The sequence below is a fragment of the Thermobia domestica genome, chromosome 6, assembly GCF_964235325.1.
Source record: "Thermobia domestica chromosome 6, izTheDome1.hap1.1, whole genome shotgun sequence".
Classification (NCBI taxonomy): Eukaryota; Metazoa; Arthropoda; class Insecta; order Zygentoma; family Lepismatidae; genus Thermobia; species Thermobia domestica.
In genome coordinates, this window is record NC_137459.1 from 203,323,678 (window position 1) to 203,346,705 (window position 23,028).

Genomic DNA, 23,028 nt, shown 5'->3' on the forward strand with positions numbered 1-23,028 from the left:
CTCGTTACATACACCTGATAATATGTACTATCATGCAGGAAAAGATAAACTTCTTATTGACGTGATTCCGAAAATGACGACTTTTAGATTTTCAATTACTTCCCACGAACTAGGACCTTTCTGTTTAACTTATTTTGTCTTCGTCATTGATATTTCCAAGGACACTATATCGGATGTTTTGGACCAAAACGTCCAGTATTTATAAATCACAGATGGTTGAAGATAAAAGCATGAATCAAAACGTGAGATACGAAAATATCATAGGCCACATCGAATAGAGCGTTCTGCTTGCCCCACAGTGGGCCAGGAGGGTAACCTCCAAATTTTAGATAGCAAGATTTTTTATTCTTTTTTACACTATTGAACGAATCATGGAAAAACAGAACTTCTGTAGGAAAAAGCTTTTCGTGAGAGGCGCCGCTCACGATATTACCATTATTTCATTTTGAATTGTCGCACAGTAAGACAAAATTCAGTTAAATGGTCCAATTCCTATTTACATTCACTCATTCATTCAGATGCCTTAATCATCGTCTCCTAAAGGGCATAATTGTGGGACGTTAAACTGAAATATTTCATTTTATTTCACTTTCTTATCAACTAATATTATCGCCCCCCTTCCTGGGGCCCAATAATAGGGACTCTAAGCAAAGCAATGAATTCGAAACATCTTACGACGTTTTCCTATCTCAGGTTTTGTATCATTTTCATCTCCAACCGTTTGTCATTTACAAGTACTGGGTGTTTTGTATAAAATACCCACTGAAGTGTCGTTTTTTTTTTTTTTTTTTTTTTTTTAAAGAAATCAATAAAGGACGAAAAATACGGTAAACAAAAAACGGAGAATGTCTGTTTCGTCTGTCCTCCACACCTGACTCAAATGGAAAATGATAAAGGAATACGTGAAAACGACATATTCTATGTTCAGAATGGTTCGATTTGGCTTAGTATGTGAGATGTCGTTGCGAATTTTAAAGTTGATTTTCTCGGAAACACGCCAATAAAAAGTTTATTATTATTTTTAAAAAAATAAAATAAAATAAGATAGTATGATCAGGGCTATCTAACAAGTTAACTGGCTTTTCGTTATCTTACTCGCAGCTCATGAAGTTCCCGTGGGACACGACTGCTCTCCAGATCTCTCGTAGTATGGGTGTGTGTTTGTGTGTATGTGTGTGTTAATGAACTATATCGACAAACTGTAAGAGAAGATTCCTCACAATAAAATAAGGGGGAAAGTTTATAAGTTGAAATATAGCTTTTCATACTAGATCATGATGTCTCCTATGATCAGTCCGCCTCTACTGTGATGTGTATATTGGGAACTTCAAACTAAAAGCTACACACAGTATCTTCTACAGAAAAATATGGACGATGAATAGGAGATATTATTAAATACATTTCTATTTGTGTATTTCGTCTCTTACCTCCCGGCGTAAGCATACGGAAGCTTATAGTTTCACTCCATGTGTATATCTATCTATATACTGTAGATACATAGATAGATAGATAGATGGTACTCTATTACCCTGTGACGACAAGTTGCCCATTGTCCAAAGAATAAAGATTGCTGTATTTGACAGCCGGGCTCGGACCGGGACAGTTTCGGCTCGCCTTGTATATATGGAACTTTATTTCTTGTTATTATTATTATTCTCGTATCAGAAACATATATATATGTTTACAGTTACAAATATATAACTTTTGACAAAAATTGACCACAATCAGTGCATTCTGAGGCCTGCTACAGGGAATCTTTTTTGCAGGATGTTGACCTTCACTGGATCACAGTCTGGATTAACCTTCACTGGATTAACAGTCTGGTCTTCTCCTCAATCGCTGTTTGTATCATCCTCTTTAGGTAGCCCCATCTTGCCAGGCCGACCCTAGATCTGCCTACTCCCGATCTCAGCCTATTCAAAGACTTCCATATTAGCCATCCTTTGTCTTGGCCTGGTGGTAAAATTTCCTATATCCTTTTCCAGTCAGAAGAAAGAATAATTTTAGCTTTCGACAATTGTAATCTGGCTTCTTCATCAGTGACTATAAGTTCTTTTGATGCTTTTAGGAAACACTTAATGGACTTCAGTTTTTACGTGTGCGGTTCACGTCTATATAATGCGTGAGTTCTTTCGTGCTCCACTCTCTTCATTTCCTTCTTTGCTACATCCACCTATTCACTGATTCAAAGTATGTCCTTTATGTGGCCAGAGTGAGATCACCACCGTACAAGAAAATCGTGAAGTTGAAGCAATATGTTGGTCGTTCGTATATATATTAAACAGAATCGGGGCCACTACACTTCCTTGAGGGAGGCCGTTCTCCTGTAATCTCCATCAACTACGCTGTCTTTGGAAGTCGACAAACAATCCATGATTTTGGAGAAGAGTGACGATGGACTTGCTTTATTTTCTTGTGTGTGTGCCTTTGAAACTAGTTGAAAATATATAAATATTTGTAATACTCTCAAAGCTTCTTAACGACATTATATTTCTAAATTGTAATTTTTACATTTAATTGTCACTCATCTAACATTATTTCTGATTCATTTTTCGCAGCACTGTTTCTTATTTGTGTGAAATTGAAGTGTTTGTGAATTCCTCTTTGTATAATTTATGACTCATCTTGCATCTGTCCAGAGTACATGCAATCAAACCATCTTCGGATCATGGATTAAAATTTCAAGTAAGCAGATGGTATCTACTGTAATTCCGCTTACGCTACGTTGCTATTTACTATTTGTGTGCTATTTGTCCTATTGGTAACATATTTCAAGGTAACATTGCGAATATATTATTGCATGTCACTTTGAATTATACAATGAAGTGCCAAAATCATGAGGTAGCAATAGAAAGTTAGTTGCCCTCACGGGAACATCACGGAAAACCGGTCGAACGGCGTGAAGCTGTTTCATTACTGTCAGTATGTGTAGTGAAATATTGTATACCGAGGTGATGTCAACCCGACGGAAACTATCGGCGTTTGAGTGTGGGATGGTAGTTAGTGCTAGATGAATGGAAATGGGATTTCGGAAATTCTTCGGACACTGAACTTTTCTCAAACCAGTGTCAAAGGTGGACCGTGAGTACCGCATTGAATACATTACGACCCATCGACGCAGTCGCCCCTCACATGTGCTGAATAATCGCAGCCGGCGACGTCTAAACAGAATCATCTAGGAAAACAGACAAGCAAAAGTGCATGACGTAGAGTGCGAATCAATGCAGGATGTCAGAATAATGTATCTCAGAGGTCAGTGTAGCACAATTTGGTCTCAATGTGGTATCGCAGCTGCAGAACCACGCCAGTTCCGCTACTAACCGCTGACTATCAGGAGTGGTGACTCACGTGAATTAGGGCTTACATGATTGGCAGCGTGCAGCGTGGTAAGATGAGTTACGTTCTTAGTTGGTACGCTTTGGTTGTAGAGCCGGAATATGACACAGACCTCACAAAGCCATGGATTCAATTTGTCAACGAGGTAATCTCCAAGCTGGTGGTGCCTCCGTGCTGGTTTGGTGCGTATTTACATGTCATGGTTTAAGTCTTCCGATCCGCTTAAACCGTTATTGGCCAATCATCGCTTTGTCCACTTCCTTCGTTACCATCTCCGGTTCTTTATCTATTTTGTTTAACTTGTCAACAATATGATTTTCCGGAATGACAATCTACCATGGCACCGGGTCGTAATCATAAAAGACTGATTTGAAGAACATTCTGGTTATTTCCAACATGACTTGGCCCCGTTGATACCTGGACATAAACTATATAAAGCAAATGTGGGATATCATCCAACCGGCCATTTGTGCACAGGATCCTCCACTTGCAACAAGCACCGAATTGTGGACGGCAATCCAGGTTTTATGACTGCGCATTCCTCCAGCGGACTACTAGCGAATTGTCGAGTCCCTGCCATATTGAGTTGCTGTACTTCTCTATGCTTGAGAAGGACTCGTAATTTATTATGTATGTTTACCATGACTTTCAGTCCTTCAGAGTATGAATTAGCAAAATTATTATTTTGTATAATATTCTTTATTCGTGTGAAAATCCGCTATTAGACTACGTGAAAGAAGTAAAATAGATAAAGTATTGCATTGTGTTTGTAGACGGATGATATTCTGCTGCTTACAAGACGGATAAATTGGTCTTTGTTCATTTATTTTTCACAGTGGATACATAAGGAATTTGCTAGAGAGACAAAGTAAGAGTAGTATTGACAGGCGTTAGCTCGAATTGCACTGATTGACTGAAAATGGCGGAAAAATTGGTCACGTGATCTAGGTCATTAACCTCGGTCACGATATATGTCATTACTTGACATCGGGACATTGACACTGATCACGTAGTCTCCCGGTCATTGACTCCGATCACATAACATGACGTCATGAGGCCACATGACCTTCGGTCATTAACTGGTCACGTGGTCTGACGTCATAGGGTGATAACTTTTTTTTAGTTTAGAGAAGTACGTAAGGTCTATGGGTCCTAAATATGTACCTTTGAAAATTTGGAGGATCCTAGCTTGTTCCCTTGGATGAGTAAAAAATTATCAGAAACTGATGATTCCGCTTTTTTACATTATTTGTGCTCTTTGGTTAGTATTTTGGTCCCATAAAGAAGTACCTCACTCTCTTTCATGGCTAGTGAGGACCAGTTATATATCCCTCAGGTTGCCTTTGATGAATGGGGTCGGCCAATCATGTACCTATTATGTTTTAGAAAGGCTGCTTATTCTCCTATCCTTAAGTATGGGTGCTTATGGCCCTATGGAGAGGTACTTCACTCTTTTGCACGGCTAATGAAAAACAGACACGCACCCTGTGGTTCATTTAAATAGGCATAATAAATGATCGCCTTACTCTTTTTGAAGGGCAACATGGATCACATTCGTACCCTCGTGGTTCTCTTTTATTGGCGTCGTGCGCCATTTATGTACCCCTTATGTCTAAAGATGGGTGCTTATAGTCCCATGCTTATCTATGCGTATTTATGGTCCTATTGAGGTTTATCTTAATCTCCTTCATAGATATTTAGGACCAGTTACATATCCTGTGTGTCATTTGAATGGGCGAAGTTGGACCAAATCTGCACCCCTTATGCTCTAAGATGGATGCTTACAATTCTTTTGAAATTAGGCTCTATAAAAGAACATCTTAAAGCAAATCGCTCTGGTTGGCTGTTGTAAATCCTATGATCTAGGTCATCTTATGTTATGTAGTCTGGAGAGAGGGTTTACGTGTTGAAAAGTAGTGAATGAGAAATTATGCTTCTGTTGTTACGTCTTGTGTAGTTTGAAGGAGGGTTTATTTGTTGGAAAGTGGCAAATGAGAAGTGGTGCTTCTGTGGCCGCAACGCGCCACGACGTGTTTCATTGGCGTTATTGTGATTGAAGTACAAGTTCAGCTTTTTCAAAAAAAAAAAAAAAAAAAAAAAAAAAACTGTTTTCTAATAATTTAATATGTCAAAATGGCAAATAAAAGAAAATGATCTCTTCGAATGGTGATGATGTTTTTCATGGATTGTGACCCTTATTGATGTCTAAAATCCTCCTTGAATATGCGGCCTATAGATGAGTATACTGTTATGACTAGGAAGGTGCAACTAGCCTATACTTAAAATTATGATTCCACCTTTGATGTTTGTTCCGCCGTAAAATAACAGTCATCTTCAGGTACCAGCTTGACAACAACTAACTAAACTTTCTTCGTGCGCATACATATTATCCTTCACAACTACTACGTGACTTCAATTCTCATTTATGTTATGTTTCATTACACGCCCCTCCCTTTCTTCTTATCACATGAAATACTGTCCTATGGCTGAGGACCTTACGGTTAATAGAATGTTTTCTTTACACAGATCTGTCACATTACATCTTTAGAAGGTAACAAAGACTTTGTCACAAGTTTGAAGAAGTAGCTATCTGTCTTAACATGTAGAAAATTGAATTCGTCCATGATTGATGTTGAAATTTGTTTACTGAAATAATTACTTGAACTAACGTATTTTTGAAACTACTGCTTTTTGTCGATAAAAAATTGAAACTCACGTTTTTGCACACGAAATTTTAATAAAGTAAATCGTTAAGCAAAATTAAACTAGTTTTGAAACTAAAAGAAAGATTAGCAAGTGATTTTAAAAAAAAAACTAAAATTTTATCAACCAAAAAGTATTTCAATTAAATTTTCTCTGTTCATGTTCCTGTCGACTTGGTTCGTTAGGTTGATGCGGATGATAGTTGGTGATTTCGAGTTTAGCGTCCCCTTCAGCACAGAGGCTATGTAAGACGTTGACCTACAGCTTAACATGTGATCCGAACCACAGGATCTCTCATCAAAAAGAACCCGGATCTCCTGCACCGAAGGTAAGTATGATAAAAAAAAAAAAAAAAAAATAGCCATGAGGTAGCTTTCTGTCGGTGTAGTTTTCATAGACTAGAATATGAAAAGTTAAGAGACAATGGAAAGAATAGGGCGAGGATGGAACGAACTCTTTAAAAAGAAAATCGTGGTTAGCGTACTGAACTTTCTACGGTAAGAATCTCATCCTCCCCAATTTTTCTTTACATTTGATTTTAACACAACAGGGTAGTCGCTTTACTAAGTTGTAAAATTTTAATGTGTGTATGCAAAATTTTACCACTGTACGCACGGTGAAAAGGTTTATGGACAATATTTGAACTCCTTTAGGACGCTCATTCCAATGAACATGTAATTACAAAAACCTATGAGATACTTTATTTATGGCATAAATTTTGAACTATCCTGCCCCTTCGGATACGCCGGTTATTCATTATGACATGATAAAATCTTGAGATAGGTACTAACTATGTTCCGTAATTCATTTCAAATGGATGGACTGTTATTCGTGATACGATCACAAACAACAACGTCGATTCCAATGTGGCGAAATTCCCCACCGAAATTTTGAAAAATACTCGCGCCACTGAAGTTTTGGTAAGCCGCTATAGTCCTTTGTCAACGGTTTCGCCCGTGCAACCCGACTCCATATTTCTTATGTCCATGTAACTCGCATAGGTCTGTGATCGTGAAGACAGTTTTTGGAAGGTGATGCTTGAGTTCTTCCGCCTCTTATATCTCAGTCGCACGACGGTTCAGAGTAACGATCTTCTTTAATCTGCTGAGGGACCTGTCACTGAGAGTTTTCTTCGAACTCCGTTCCTCTTAGCCGATGTGGTTTTGTTGTGTTTGTATCCCCTCATCACTTTGACACTGTCCTTCGCCACACACCCAACATACTTGCCACCTTTGTCACGCTCGGACTATATAACCGACCGGCAACAATACCTTTCGAAATCACACAGGTTGCCTATTTTACACTATCTCCGTCTGCTTAGTTCACTGTACACTGCCGTTTTATTGCTTCTCTCGTAGTACAGAGTTTGGTCTAGCACAACTGGTCGCCGACTATATGTTGCTGCGATTACCGACTATCTGTTGGCATCCAGACACCTGGCGTGTTTCCATTAAATTGATAACGATCTGTAGGGGTAATATTCAACGTTATTTGAAAACATTGCTTTAGTCAGATTTTGGAGGTGTACTTAACGATCAATCAATTTGCATATGTGATTTCAGAGTTTTAGAAATTTCCTTAAATTCTTCACTTCTACAATAGTTAACTAACACCATTAACATCTCTCTTTTGACATTTCCATAGAGTAAAATTTCTCTCCCTCCCACTACATTTTAAACAGTCAACTATTTACAGTGTCCTACTCAATTAATCAGAACTGCATTGAATATTCGACAATTCTGTGCAATATATTTTTTTTCCTTAAACCTGCCCCTCCCTGAGTTTACTTTTTTTAAAATGAGAAAAGAATAACCCTATTACGGTACTGTCGATTATCTACAATGTTAAAACAATAATTTTTCTACTTAAGTCTGTGCTTCTTAATCTGCCATTCAAGTAGTTTCTGTAGGAAATAGGATATGGAGCAGCGGAAAGCTAAAGGTCAGTGTTTCGAATAAATTCACATATTTTTAAACTTTTTTTTCTTACTTAACGCTATTTAGAATAACGGATTTATGTTAATTTGTGTTTTAATTTAACATTTTGGAATTTAAAATTTATACCCTAAAAGGGCTGATTAATTGTCCCGGAGAATTCAGTATGAAACCTAAAGTCCCTCTGGATCACTTACGGCTTTAAGCCGTCGTGGCATGCTTTCTATAAGCTTTTGATATAATTATGGCTTTCTGCCAACCCTTCCCAAGCCTTTTCTACTAACTCACAAACTTTCTTGTGTGGTTAGAGGAGATGAGAGTCACATATCTCTCATTATTCTCTTGATTTCAGACCACACGTTCTTGATTGGGTTTATATCAGCCCTTCTGGGAGGCCAATCGAGGACATCAAGATGTACTTCAATAGAAAGACATCCTTGAACCAATCGAGACATATGGATCGGAGATCTATCATGTTGGAAGTGGATTACTCCATCTGGATAGAGGAAGCGAACAGCTGACAGCATTACTTCCTGGAGGATGTGTAAATACTACGCAGCTGTTAATCTCCCCTCTAAACGATGAAGTAACCCAAGTCCATGAGAGAAGATAAATCCCCAAGTGGACGCAGACACCCTACCAGAGAATCTTATTTGATAAACGTATCGTGAGTCATATCTCGTTCCGCTTGGGCGGTACACAATAACGGGACCATCATTTGAAAAAGGAAATGTGCACTCGTCACTGAAGATGACATATTTTCAGTCACGATTCACATTTTCTTGAGCAAATGCAAGGCACCGTCGAATGTGTCCTTCCGACAGGAACTCTTTAACTTCTGCCGTCCTCGTAAAGAGATTAGCAGCCCTCAGCCATCTGCTCACGGTATCCAGACGCAGGAAAACTTGCTGCTTGGCTCAATTGTCTGGAAGTGAGGAATGATCTTTCGACAGCAGTTCTCACAAGCGTCTGGTGTTTTTCAGGAGAGATTTTTCGCCCACTTCCATGACGGCGCGCAGCTTCCCGTGTCTCTCGATATCGCTGTACCCAAAATTCAGCAGTTCGTGGGGAAATCCCACATATTTCAGCGGCTTGCTTTGCACTGTGCCTTCTTGAACCTAAACAAGAACTTTCCTTTTGGAATTCCCGTTCTCTGCCATTGCACCGATATAATGATTTTTCGAATGGGTTACCTCATATACGTAATCGTAAAGCTTAGAAACTAGTATTTGGATTGGCTACCAATATAAGGCTATAAAACCTTGACAATGACTTGGCCTTTAGTCTTTCAACTAGCATAACACTTTTTGATATTTGCATGTTACGCGAGTTGTAATCTCAGAAAGACTGCTGCTCTCTTTTTTCTGCGTGCGTGCCTGTGTGAAGGGTCCAGCACATAAACACACAAAAGCAAACTCTTTACCTAGGTTAAAACTTAGTATTTTCTGTATTTTTTTTCTGTGCTAAAACAAGTGTTCTTCAGACAACCTAGAAGTAAAGACTCTATACTACATAACGTTGCTTAGGGCGTTTTATGTAGCTAATCATTTGACAGTTTGAAACTTTCTCTGTATATTGAAAGCAGCAGCATTAGTCCTTCTAAACTTACACGAGAAGGAAAGAAATTCTTTTTAATTCGTGGAATTTTGCCAATGCACTAAGCTCAGATGTTTTTTTAATTAATTAATTAATTTATTATTATTATTATTATTATTATTATTATTATTATTATTATTATTATTATTATTATTATTATTATTATTATTATTAACTCAGGTTTTCCTGAAATATGAAAAACTAGGAGTGAATTTGCCCGCTTGCTTTTGAGCGATTGCAACTAACCTACAAGCCAAAATCGTTGAAAAGCTTGAAAGGAAGTATAAGCAATCTTTCATGAAAAGCTGGTATTTTAAATGAATGTGTTCCTTTTCAAGTTTTCGTAAAATAGTATCTCTCTCTTTCCTATAAATAATTTCAACCTCAAACAATTACAGGAATTATGTAATTTTGAATAAAACAAACTACTCTATAAAATTCTGTGTATTACTTTTCTATAAAATTCTCGCGAACCTTATTTCTAAATCAAAAGGTAGGAAGACTAAATTCGCTCTCTTATTATTATAAATCCATTTCAATTGAAGCTGTTGAAATAATTTGGGAAAATGAGAAAGCCATACAATAATATTCCGGTGTAACGCGGCACACTGGTGTGCCGAGCAAATTGAACGGTGTGACGCAAACTTATTTACAAAAATATTTGTCGGGTTTGTTTTATTTAATATTATTATCAAAAATTCTTCCATGGACCAGCTGTATGTATACAGTTAAGGAGACAAAAGTGTCATGCTGAGGGAATGAGTATTGTTATTTACATTAATAGTAACAGAAAATCTATTTTCTAGTATTTTCTAAGGGAAATAACTGCATCCGGTGGAACTAAAAACAAAGGGAGCCGATGTGCTGACCCTACATACCTCCAAATTCGTGGGTGCCATAAGTCCGGTTCCACGCCTTGGCACCCTAAGGGCTGTTACGTTCAAAGATAGAGAGGGAAATAACTTAAGTCCATTGTACTTACATGCTTTAATAAATATTAATTTATGTTCATAAATTATGTAAATGATCGTTTTCTTTTATTATTATTATTATTATTATTATTATTATTATTATTATTATTATTATTATTATTATTATTATTATTATTATTATTATTATTATTATTATACATTTCTTAACCCGTCAACGCCCAATGTCACCTACAGGTGACACTACTTTAAAGACGTCTTCTTGTTCACCAATTGTCCACCAGAGAGTTCTAGTGAACCACAGTAGCACCAGCTACTTACCTATATATGTTGCATCACCACACAAAAAAGTTCTGAAGTCGACGTAGTGTACAAGGAAGAAGACGCCTTTAAAGTAGTGTCACCTGTAGGTGACTCTGGGCATTGACGGGTTAACACGTTGACTGCTATGTGTATAGAATTCCATACACAAACAATATATTGTACTTTTGTCGCGTTCGTTCTATAGATGAATATGCAGTTGCATACATACGACGTAGAAGTCAAAATTTAATGTCCACGCCGCGTATATGCAAAACAATACACAAAAAGTTATACATTTATGGTGCTAAAACAAAGGCGAAAACAAAGTATTACTGGCGGAATGTTGCCCGTGGCGCACAAGTGATAACGGTCAATAGATATGTTGGCAGTCAAGGAGTTAAATTTAAACAAGTAGAGTTTAAATTAAGCAAGAATTTAACTTATAGTGTATAGTGGAAAGTCTTAGACGTTCTCTAGGATCGTCACAATATCGAATCCCGTGAAATGCACTGCAAACCTGTCCCCAAGACCCCAGCAATGTTCAACAGATATTGTTCTAGTGTTCACTTTAATGCACACATATATACGTGCTTCTATGCTCGTCCTCAAACGAAGGTTTAGATTATCCATGATTTGCAGTATTTAACTCTCGATCACCCACTTCTAACATGTCTCCCAGTAATTATATATTTTTTTGGTATCTCTATCACTTCTTCAGTTGTATACTTTTACCTAATAATCACTGATTGACCTGGTATTGGATTTTTCATTTCTTTTGTTACCCTTGGAATTGACAAATATCGGTTGGACATTTCAGTCGCACCTACGCAATATTAACAACGTTTCTTCGATAGTTCCATAACATTGTATTATTTAATAACACTATCCATGGCTTTGGATTCGATATTGTAACAAAAGAAATACTGACCAAAGCTTAAGAACACACTGTATTTTAAAATTATTATGTGCTACAGTTTCGGATATCTACCATACCCTTCATCAGACACTATATACACAATAGAACATAAATGAAGATACAGACATATATATATATATATATATATATATATATATATATATATATATAGTCATCCTTATAAAAAAGACTAAATTAAAGAAGCGTCTTACAGGAACCAAAAATAGCGGCACGTGAATGGTTGGAAAACGGACACGGGGACCTACAGGATTGGCTGAAGGCTTCAGCCAATAGAATTTTTTCATAAGGATGACGATATATGTGTTTGTAGCTTCATTTGTTCTATAGTGTGCATATAGTGTCTGATAAGGGATATGGTATATATCCGAAACTGTAACACATAATAGTTTTAAAATACAGTGTGTTCTTAAGCTTTGGTCAGTATTTCTTTTGTTACAATATTGTATTATCTGTTTGTATGATTGATTAGCTTAGTTAGACTTATTTAAACATTTTTTTACACCGACGTGTCAGCTATACCTTAACGTTGGATGAAAATACACTCGCTCTCATCGGAAATCAAATCCATGACGAACGCACTTGAACCACTTAGCCACAAAAAAGTACATTTAAAAAGATTAGGAAAATTGCGATTAGGTGTAACATTTAAAAACATATTTAAGAAAGGGTACGGACCGAACGCACTAAACTTTCTCTCTCGAATTTCTTAAACTGAATCGTGCTAAACTGCAGGTATTACTGAAACATTTATTTGGAAAATATGAATAAAATAATGTGTTTTGGTAAACTTTGTTCGAAGAAACTTTACGCCCAAAAGTAAAGCACACATTGAGCATATTTTTGTTAGAAATAACTTATGTCATGTATTAGAATTATTAAAGAAATAATTATTTGTAAACTATGAACAAAACCGTCTGAGTAATTTCTGAGAAAATCATCAAAAAAGTCACTCCCAAGAATAAACTACCACTTGTTGATCTTTTGAGGACACACGAGTTACGCTATGTTATTTCTGTTTTCAAAAAACATTTATTTATGAAACACACACAAAATCGCCTGAGTCGTTCTTGAGAAAATCGCAGGGTAAAATTTACTCCCAAAAGTAATATACCCCTTCTGAATTTTCAGGACGATGAAATTACACCATATCGTTAGGTTACTTATGTAGCATTTATTTATGAAACATAAACATCTCCTGAGTTGTCACTGAGAAGATAATCGGGAAAAACTCACCCCCAAAAGTAAACTACTCCACCTGTAATTTTTGAGGATAAACGATTTATGCCATATTGTGTATGACACATGGAGCAAGTAGCTTGAGTCATTTTTAAGCAAATCGTCGGGGAAAAATCACATCTACCTCTTATTGATTTTTTCAAGACAAGTGTTCTCATATTCTAAGGTTACTACCGAAATATTTATTACTGAAATATGAACATATTCGTCTTTATAATTACTAAGAAAATTGTCAAAACAAAACAAAACAAAACAAAACAAAACAAAAAAAAAAAATGAGAAAACCACTCCTGGATTTTTTCGGTACAAACAAGTTATACAGTACTTTTAGGTTATAAATGAAACATTTCTTTACCAGATATGAACAAAATTGCCCGAGAGGTTAATGGGAAAATCGTTGGGGGTAAACTCAATATAAGAGTAAACTACCCTTTCTGAATGCTTACATGAAGAATGATATATGCCATATTGTTAGGTTATTAGTGACATATTTATTTAGTAAATGCGATTGAAAAAATTGTGCAAAAGGAACTCATTCTATACAGTAAATTACAGCTTTTGTATTTTTTCAGAGAAATGATTCACAGTACGGTGTAGGGTTGTTAATAAAATGTATATTTTTTTACAAAACATAAACAAAATCGTTACAGCTGTTTTTGAGAAAATTGTTATTTTAAATTTTTATACTTCAGTAAACTACCCTTGCATTTAGGTATCGGAGGAAAATTTGAAACGATGGAATATAATAAAACTTTATGTCTAAGATTTGGTCCAGATACGTTCATCGATATGGTCTCTAGTTGAGTGCATGTAAAAGAATGACGAACAGACAGACGAAGAGATGGACAGAGATCGAAAAATCATTTTTTCGACATGTAGGTAGCATGAAACTTAAATTCATTGATTCTCGAATTCGATTTTTATCACTATCACCACAATTTCTTCTTCCGTCGAGTGAAATGAAATGAAAACGAGTAGGCTTACACCGACAAGTAAGGTAATAATCTGTAATCCAAAAAAAAAAAAAAAAAAAAAAAAAAAAATATTACTTAGGTTTAATATGTTGTTATGCTAGGAAAAAGTCTTGTTTGTTTTTTGTATCCTTTTAATATCAATTTTTCACGCTACTGTATATTTCAGAATAATGGTATAATTATCGTTTATACCTATGCTACCCTTTGGAAATATTTATGTTCCACGCACCTAGACCTGTATAATTTATTTTTGTTCAAAGAGAGCATTCTTTATTCCTTACACGGACTTATGATGGCATTTCTGGCACTTGTGGGTATGACTTATTTAAAAACTGCAGTACTCTAATAATAATAATAATAATAATAATAATAATTTCGCATCAGCTTTTCTTTTTTCATAACATCAAGCTTTTATATTTCATTCGCTGTAACAGGTCATGTTTGGTGCTAAGATTGTAAAGGTTGTAGGCCGCGTAGTTTTTCTCTGCTCCTGAGTCACATAAACCCGAAGGACTTGAAGTTGGTCTGCTGTGCAAAAACGGTGATGGAAGGAGTAAGCATACAAGACCATTAACTGAAAACAATCACTGTTACCAATAGTACTCTAATTCTGAATAAATATGTCAATTAAAGGAAAATATCAATAAGTTATTTCCTTACTATATTGTTTCGGTTGTTATTAACATGAAAATTATACACATCAAATAATGTTTTGTAAAAAAATAAAATAAATAAAAATGGATTTGATGGGATGGGATTCGATCTTGTGTCAAAATAGCATAATAACTTGTAGTCTGCCACTCTACGCATTTAACCACAAAGACTACTTTAAATTTGCTCCCTTTTTATTAACATACATTAGTATTCTAGCAATGGTGCATGTCTCTACCAATCTCAAAATAAGAGTTTTCTTGTTTGTTTCTATATTTGAGTACGACATCTTGGTTACAGAAGCTAATTTATGTTTGACAGACAATCTAAACACTAGATTTAAACAAATAAATATAATATTTTACTCCACTTTCTAGTTCCCTGATCCAACTTCCTTTGCTGGAAATTGTCAAATTCGCTTCGCAATCGTGCTCTGCTACTGCAAAAATCCCCCGAAAGCATGATTGCCAGAATAAACAAAACCAAGCATAATTTTGCTTTTTACCTTTTTTATTATTTTATTATATTTTTTGAAATATCTTCATAAACGGATTGCTTTCTATTATCTCCGCTTACTAATATCTGAATTTTATCCATAAACGTAAGGAAAATGGAATTAATGGGAAAAATCGTGAGTTACAGTATACGAGCAATTTATTTTATTTATTTATTAATTGATGTTTAACATGGGGGTACTTATGTGTCACGTTTGGCACCGAGACTATATAAGACATGTATTTATATCTAAACGTGGGAATGAAAGCAGATGGGCTCCCACCGGGAATCGAACCTGGGTCTCCCGCGGTGAAGGCGAATATGCTACTCTTATTGCCACAAGCCTATTTATTGAGCGGAGGTGCAGCCTCACTGAAAAAAAGAAGTGTGTAATGTTACCTGCTTTAATAGGTTCCGAAACTTGAAACTTTAATAACATTTTATATTGGGACTTGTTTTGGACAGATTGTTTTTATATCAGTGAATTCTGAGTCCTTATATATGATAAAATTAGTTTTGGTACTGTTCGTGTAAATATTTACATTTGTAATTTGTACCTTTTCCCCAAAACTTTGCACCTTTTTAGCTAACATTTTGTGCGTAAAATTCCTAGCTCGGGATAGTGTTGTCGAGTCCATAGTTTTCGGGTTCGCTGAAGTAAAAAATGACACTCCCAATTACGTTTAAGTTCAACTTCAACTTCTAGTGGGAGTATGTCAACCCTAACTCCTCTTGAAGAGGAGGGATAGGGAAAGGTGACACAAAAAATAATCCAAAACAAACGATATTAGTGTCTAATTCATAGTTGTCGGGGTCATTGAGATGAATAGAGACACACTCGATTTGTTTTAAATCAAGTTCAACAAGAGCAGAAGGAGTGTAAAATAAAATGTCGAAAATGACCTAGATTTGTTTCAAATACATAGTTTTCATGGTCATGGTAAATTGACTAATGCGTTTGAAATAACTTTTGGAACATAATACACTTCTCAAGTTGGTTTTTATCATGTCACTTTGATTAAATGAATTATTCTCGGGAGGGGGGGGAGATACTTTGTATCAAAATTTATGTCAACAGTAGAGAATCTGCTATATTTTTGTCATTACACTTTCATTGAAATACTTATCCTAAGGGGGAAGACATTTATGATATTTACTATAAACCTATTCTTCCTGTGTGAAGAACAGGTATTTTAAGTACGAACATAAAATCGCAAATGATCCTTGGTATGTAATGATTGACATCAAAATACGACCAAAATAAATTGACAATGGTGCCAATAAGAAGAAGAATTTGTTTCGAAAATTTCTTGTACAATCAATAATTACTTACATTGAGCATATACAACTAAAGTTGAATATAAAAGTAGATACCTAATTTATTACTAATTTGATTCAGTTCAAGATATACATAAAATGGTACACCTGTTATCTACTTACGATTTACTGCCTTTGCTACCCTTGTTCTTACTTACGTTTACAACTTTGATGAAAGTGTCAGCACACAAGCATATGATTATTACATATTAAGTTTTATATACAATGCTGGTAACTCTTTACTGTAAAAGTTATTTAAAAATAGTTGTATTGCAGTAATATTTTTTTAGAAATAAATATTAATAAAAGGAACATTGTTTATAGTGAGAAAAACCTCACACAGACTAACACGAAAATGAAGTATCAAAAATACAGTAAAGTTCACAAAACATTCAAACGACAAATTTTTAATTATTGAGTAAAACTCCACAAATAAGTGGTATATTATTGCATGAAAAAATTATTACACCTACTAATTGCAAAATGTATTAAATGCATGTGCTTCTTTCTTTGACTGAAGTTTCCATTAACGGAGCACCTTAGTATCTTCTCTAATCTTCAAGTTTAATCAATTTATCATATTGCCGGTTCGGCATGTTGCTATGGGACATCAGATCTCCCACCATGGATGGTTGAGCGTTCTCTCTCTTTTTCTTTTTTTTAACACCAGCATTGCTGTCTTAAGATAAGACTTCTCAACATAATCTTTCACACAATCAGGAGAATCCGAACAACGAAACTTAACTCCGAATGCAACGTGAGTACATTAAATAATACCAGTATATTAAGTTTAATATCGAAGTAAACTTTTATTAGCGCCTAGACTCGAAATATGCAAACTGAACAGTTAGTCTCTTATAAACTTTTGTACAAAAGTTCATATATAAACAATATATATATATATATATATATATATATATATATATATATTAAATTTAATACCGATTTAAAATTATTCCGAGCGACCTGGATTAAAGTTATTCAAATGTACATGTATCGTGATTTAAAAAAAAGAATACATTTATTATTACTGTTTCCAGTATAAAATCTATCTGGAACTTTACTTATTTTCTACTGCGACTGTTTTGTTAACGGAGAAGTCAATAAATGCATTCCGACACGGAAGCGTACGAATGACATTCTACTTATGCCTTCATGAAACCTTGATTTCTAAACTAAAAAAGAAAACGAGCAACGAAGTAACCCAAACCAATTGTCAATGTGTGTAAAGTTACTGAAAGAACAACAATTTATGAAACTACTGTAAATGAATATACAAAATATGCAATGTAAATTATCATTTAATGTCGAACAGTGTTTTTTAACAGTATTTGTACCCGTTTGTGGCCAAGTGGATAACCTATTTGATTTTTGTATACTTTCACCCACGTTCGATTTTCTGGTGTGGTTTTGGATACAAATCCCAGTAGTGGTTTGGATCCCGGTTTAAGTGATAGATTCACTGTACGCCTGAGAACTGTACAGGGCGTTAAATCAGTGTTATTAGTTCATTATCAGTAGTAATATAAGATGAATAATAATGCAGCACAATTTGAATTGCCATTTCCTACTGAAGCTTCCTCAGAATAACAAATTAATCTCTTAGGGGTCCAAACAATTTCTTTCAGAATCAAGTGTTAAACTTAGACAAGGAAATAAATTTTCTCCGCTATAGAAATTCACTAATAAATTGGATTTCCACTGAAAGCTCATCATTTTTTACTGTAGCTGTTGTTTCGTTGCTACAGTAGAAGCAGCGTCTAATCCGTAAAATTCTAATGGCTCCGACGATTGACTTTTCATAATAATATGATTATATATATTGGGTTGGTACGATTGAAATACCCGTTTTTATGTCTGGTAGGAAACACCCTCTGAACACAGACAATGCATACAACCAAATCTCGCTTACTATGTCACAAAATTCGTACACGTTTAGAAAACAGAACGGAATGTCCAACCAATCAGGAGTCAATGTTTGTTCAAGGTGGTCACGTGAAAGTGCATTATGGACACCATACAGTGATTTTCTTCTACAAGTGCAAACTGAGATATTCTGCATATTTAACCACGAATGAAACTAACACTATATTAGTGCCATTAGTTATGAATGAAGGCACCAACGTCGTTCGTTTGTAAAATTTCATACTAATGACACAACATTCGAAATTGAATTCCGTGGCCACAAACTAACAGTATGTTAAGACAAACTTCTTAAGAACACAGTGGAAGCGAACCCTCCGAAAATTGTTCGTGGAATTGCAGTTAAGCATACACCATATCACTGTCGTTCGGCGGCTAGGCGCAATCGGTACGGTGAAAATTTTGGACTTGTGGGTGTTATATGAATTGACACGGGCCAACAAGAATCGTTGTCTGGATGTGTGAAATTCTCTGAATATATGGAAAACAGAGAAGGTTTCCGGAATCGAATTCTCACTGCTGATGAAAAATGGATCCCATACGACAATTCAACGCGGTCAGGACAGTACTTGGATTGTGATTAACATCCAAGGCGGTTTTCAAATCTATCTCCCGTTGCAGAAAGTGTTCTTGCTGATATGTTGGTCTATGGTAGGGGTGAGTCATCGTGTATTTCTCTGTCAAGGCGAAAGCATTACTGAGTATCCTTACAGTGATAAACTACACGAAATGCACCGCAAACTTCTCCGCAATCATCCAGCAGTGGTCAACGGACATGCTGTTTTCATTGTGCACCGCAACGGGTGCCCACATGTCGCTCAAAACACGGTTCTGTGTGAGTTGCAATATGAAACCCCTTCTCTCTCACCGTATTCTTCTGGTGTCTCTCCCACCAACTACAACATCTTCCGGCATTTCGATCACTTCTTGGAGGGAAGCTCTTCTCTGGTGATTGGGTGCGGTTGATGGCTCTTTCCCACTCCAGACTTATTTCATCAGCCAATGGTAGGTAGGCAAAAATGTGTGGCTGCAGCATGATATTCCTCTCACTAACCAGGCATTGCATTTTCTTGTATTTGAAAGTGGCACAGGTTACAAGGATATTTCTCGCACCAACCCGACCCAATGACTTGTTAGTCAAAGTAGTCTCCCTCTGCAGCCACCCACTTTTATCATCGCTCAACCAACGATTGGATTCCATAACAAAAGAAGGCTAGAGTGTAGAGCGAAGAAGCCCTCAACTGCATGTTACACTGTCTAGTCATCTGTGAAGTTCTTTCGTAGCAAGAATTGATCGAGATGCTGGAAGAGGTGGTTCCTTGTCCTCTAAAAGAAAACTATCCCCCAAGTATTCCGCAAATATACTCTATGTCAATTCAACACTTATAAGTATTGTTATCAGCCACTTTCATGGAAGCTGAATTGAAGAGAAATTGAAGTAGAAGTTAAACATGAATGACAAGTTTAAAACTAAGTGTTATTTTCAAAAAAATAAAGAAAAAAGAAAAAGAAAAAAAAAAGAAAAAAGTAAAAAAAGAAAGAAAAATGTACATTGAAATTTAAGAAGAACTGAAAAGTATCATAAGGAAATAACCGTCAACACAAAACTACTTAATTTACATAGCAAATAATTGGTAAACGACATTGATTTTATTTCAAGAAACAGTTAAAAAATGGCTGCTTTAAGTTCTATAAAAGTGAGGAATTACAATACTCATAAGCAGAGTGCATGGCGACAGATAGAGCCGAAATATTGTTAAAATAAAATCCTAAATAGGGACACCGATTTTTGTACAAATATAAAATTTTAATTTTTAAAATGTATACCTTATAAGCACCCATCAGTAACTATATTGCAATGAATTTGTTGCATGAAATTTGATTATGATGATCATTATGATTGTGATCAGCACTTCGATGACCCGCAGTGATGATTTTGCTTCGATGGGGAAAGACATATGGATCACCTCCAACACCAGCAATAACACGTTCTACGTGTGAGAGGAGGTTTTGAAACCACAGTGAACGATAATCACGATCCCATAACTGTCCTAACCGTTTCCGAGGGGCGTATGAGATTCCGATTGGTGATTGGCGTATTATTATTATTATTATTATTATTATTATTATTATTATTATTATTATTATTATTATTATTATTATTATTATTATTATTATTATTATTATTATTATTATAAGTGACAATACAGCAAATCTTCCCAGTTATTCTGTACACTCAGAAAATTGCACACATCCAAATGCCGATCTTTGCTCACCAGTGTTAACTCATGTGGCACCTGTGAGTCCAAATATTTTATCTTACCGATTGCGTGGAGCAGTTGAATGACATTAGTATAATTTATGCCTAACTTATCAGCAATACCACGAATACTTTCCTGAAGGTCCGCTACCATGATGTTTCTATGCAGCTCATCATAACATGCTCTTGGTCGCTAGCGGAGCGGCTCATTTTTTAGTGTTATGTTATCGACTGGAAGTTTCACAAAACAATGGTGTATAATGCATTCATCCATCACTACTGGCCAAATACACTGTTCATGTTATTTGTGGCTAGATGATCAGAGTATCCCAGTTTGAACCCATAAAGAAAAATCACTCGTAATTATGTTTTCAATTATACACTTTATATGACTTTTAAAACACACTGTGAATTGATTGACTGACTTGTGTGTATACACACAGGCTAATCCGTTTCTATCCAAACAAATTGAAGTTGACGCTTACCTTAGATATTCCCGCCATCATTGATCATACTCAATGTAATGACTACCGATATGGATCATTGTATGACATCACAGTTTTCACTGCAGCAGAGTTCGTTGTAGCTGTACCAGAGGTATATTGTTCCGCTCCTGCTAGGAGGCTTTCCAGAAGTAATTTATCCTGCAAACTTGTCGTGGTGAAAGGCGCCGTTCAAGAAGTTCAGAAGAACAGTAATTTTCTAGTGATCGACTCATAAGTTGGTAATTTAGGCTTTTATCCATTGCTGCAACTGCACGTCATTAAAAAATAATTTTGAAGGTGCGATACTACAAAGTATTTATCAACCAATATTACATTTCTCAATATTTAAATTAGAAAAAATATGACTACTAAAGGTAAGGCCCGGTAAGGGGTTCTGGCCCCCAGACTCCCTATAATCAATCAGTGTACTCTTTCCAAAAGTAACTTCTCTCAGCGGTATTTTGTCCACTACAACAGCTTCACTCTTTTGCACAACACAACTAAGAGATTGATATATATGTGACAGCCTTGTTGGTCTATAAAACCTGGTTTGACATGTTTAGCTGTCTGCACGTTGCTCGAATGGAAACGGATTAGCCTCTCTCTCTCATATATATATATAAAGATTAAAATATATTATGTAGCAGACTACTGCATGCACGGTTGACTTTCGTACTTCAAAGATAGACAAGAAACAAATCCGTTCAACATATATTACGTAGACCTACAAAATAAGTTCTTCTAAAGTTAAATTAAATCATTCTCGGGTTATTACAGATGGCGGCAAGATACAAATTACAGGACACAAATTTAAATTAGAGACTATATATTTCATAGAATTTGTAAAACAAGGCGTTAAACTCCAAACACACAAAATGAATTTAAGAAACATTGCTAGTGCTACTATAGGTTAATATTACAATTTAATGACATAAATAAGACTGACTGTTTAAAAAGAAGAAGAAGAAGAAGAAAGGAAGGAAGTACTGAATTATGTTCTGAATATTAGACATAGTTTTAAGTCCTGAATTTAATCTTAAAATGAAACAAATCATTATAAACAAAATTTTCAAATCATTATAATTTATTAAGAGTTTGACCAGAGACTTATTAATACGTCGTTAGCACAGGGGTTTGATTAAAGTAGCTTCATAACTACCTGTCGATTCCGAAGCCAACACCGAATACTCTGTGAGCCAGTATTGACGTTGAATATTGAACATCAGGTATTGAATATTCATGCTATTTGGCAGGAATTTGAAGTTTTCCTATTAAGTACCATTCTCCAAACCTAAATTTGTTGGTAATTGCTGAGATCGACACAAACAATATTTCACTCTTATAATTAATATTTATCACATTCGAGTGTTAATTTTATTACTAAACTGCCTTGAGTTTCATTTAAGACGCAAGTTTTAATGTAACTTCTTACTACAAATGATAAAATTATTCGAAATTTAATACAATTTTCAGGTTATAAATCCTAGATATAGAGTATGTAAGTTAAAAAAGGAAACGTATTGATTTGAAAGGAAGAAAACAGACATAAAATGTTAGGTGTATGATGTAGACTGTACCCTACCCACCTTGCGATTTCATTTCTTGTGCTGGTTATCACGATTTATTTTTAAAATATTGCTTCTGGTTTATTTCAAGACACACCAGACGAATTTCGAAGTAACTAGTTAAAAATAACTATAATGGATTAATTCTCTGTTTGTGCTGTATTGAGTTCACTACAAGTACGTAAATATATTTTCCTTGCAATGTTAATCGCAATCAGAAAGTTAGGAATTAGACTTAATATTCTCTGCAGCTACAAAGTAAAACCGTGTTAAAGCTACACTGCAAATGTCAATTACAGGGTTTCTTGTTTTAAAGGGGTTTCTTGTTTTAAAGGGGTTTCAAGTCACATTTCAACACTGAGATTATGTATGATGTAACTCTAC

At 35.4% G+C, this 23,028-nt stretch overlaps 1 protein-coding gene across 24 annotated transcripts in view; it reads right to left on the minus strand.

The window, feature by feature from the left end:
- FoxP (forkhead box transcription factor P) overlaps window positions 1-23,028 on the minus strand; it is a 1,320,908-nt gene that overhangs the window by 55,598 nt on the left and 1,242,282 nt on the right. The gene's annotated exons all lie outside the window — the stretch shown is intronic.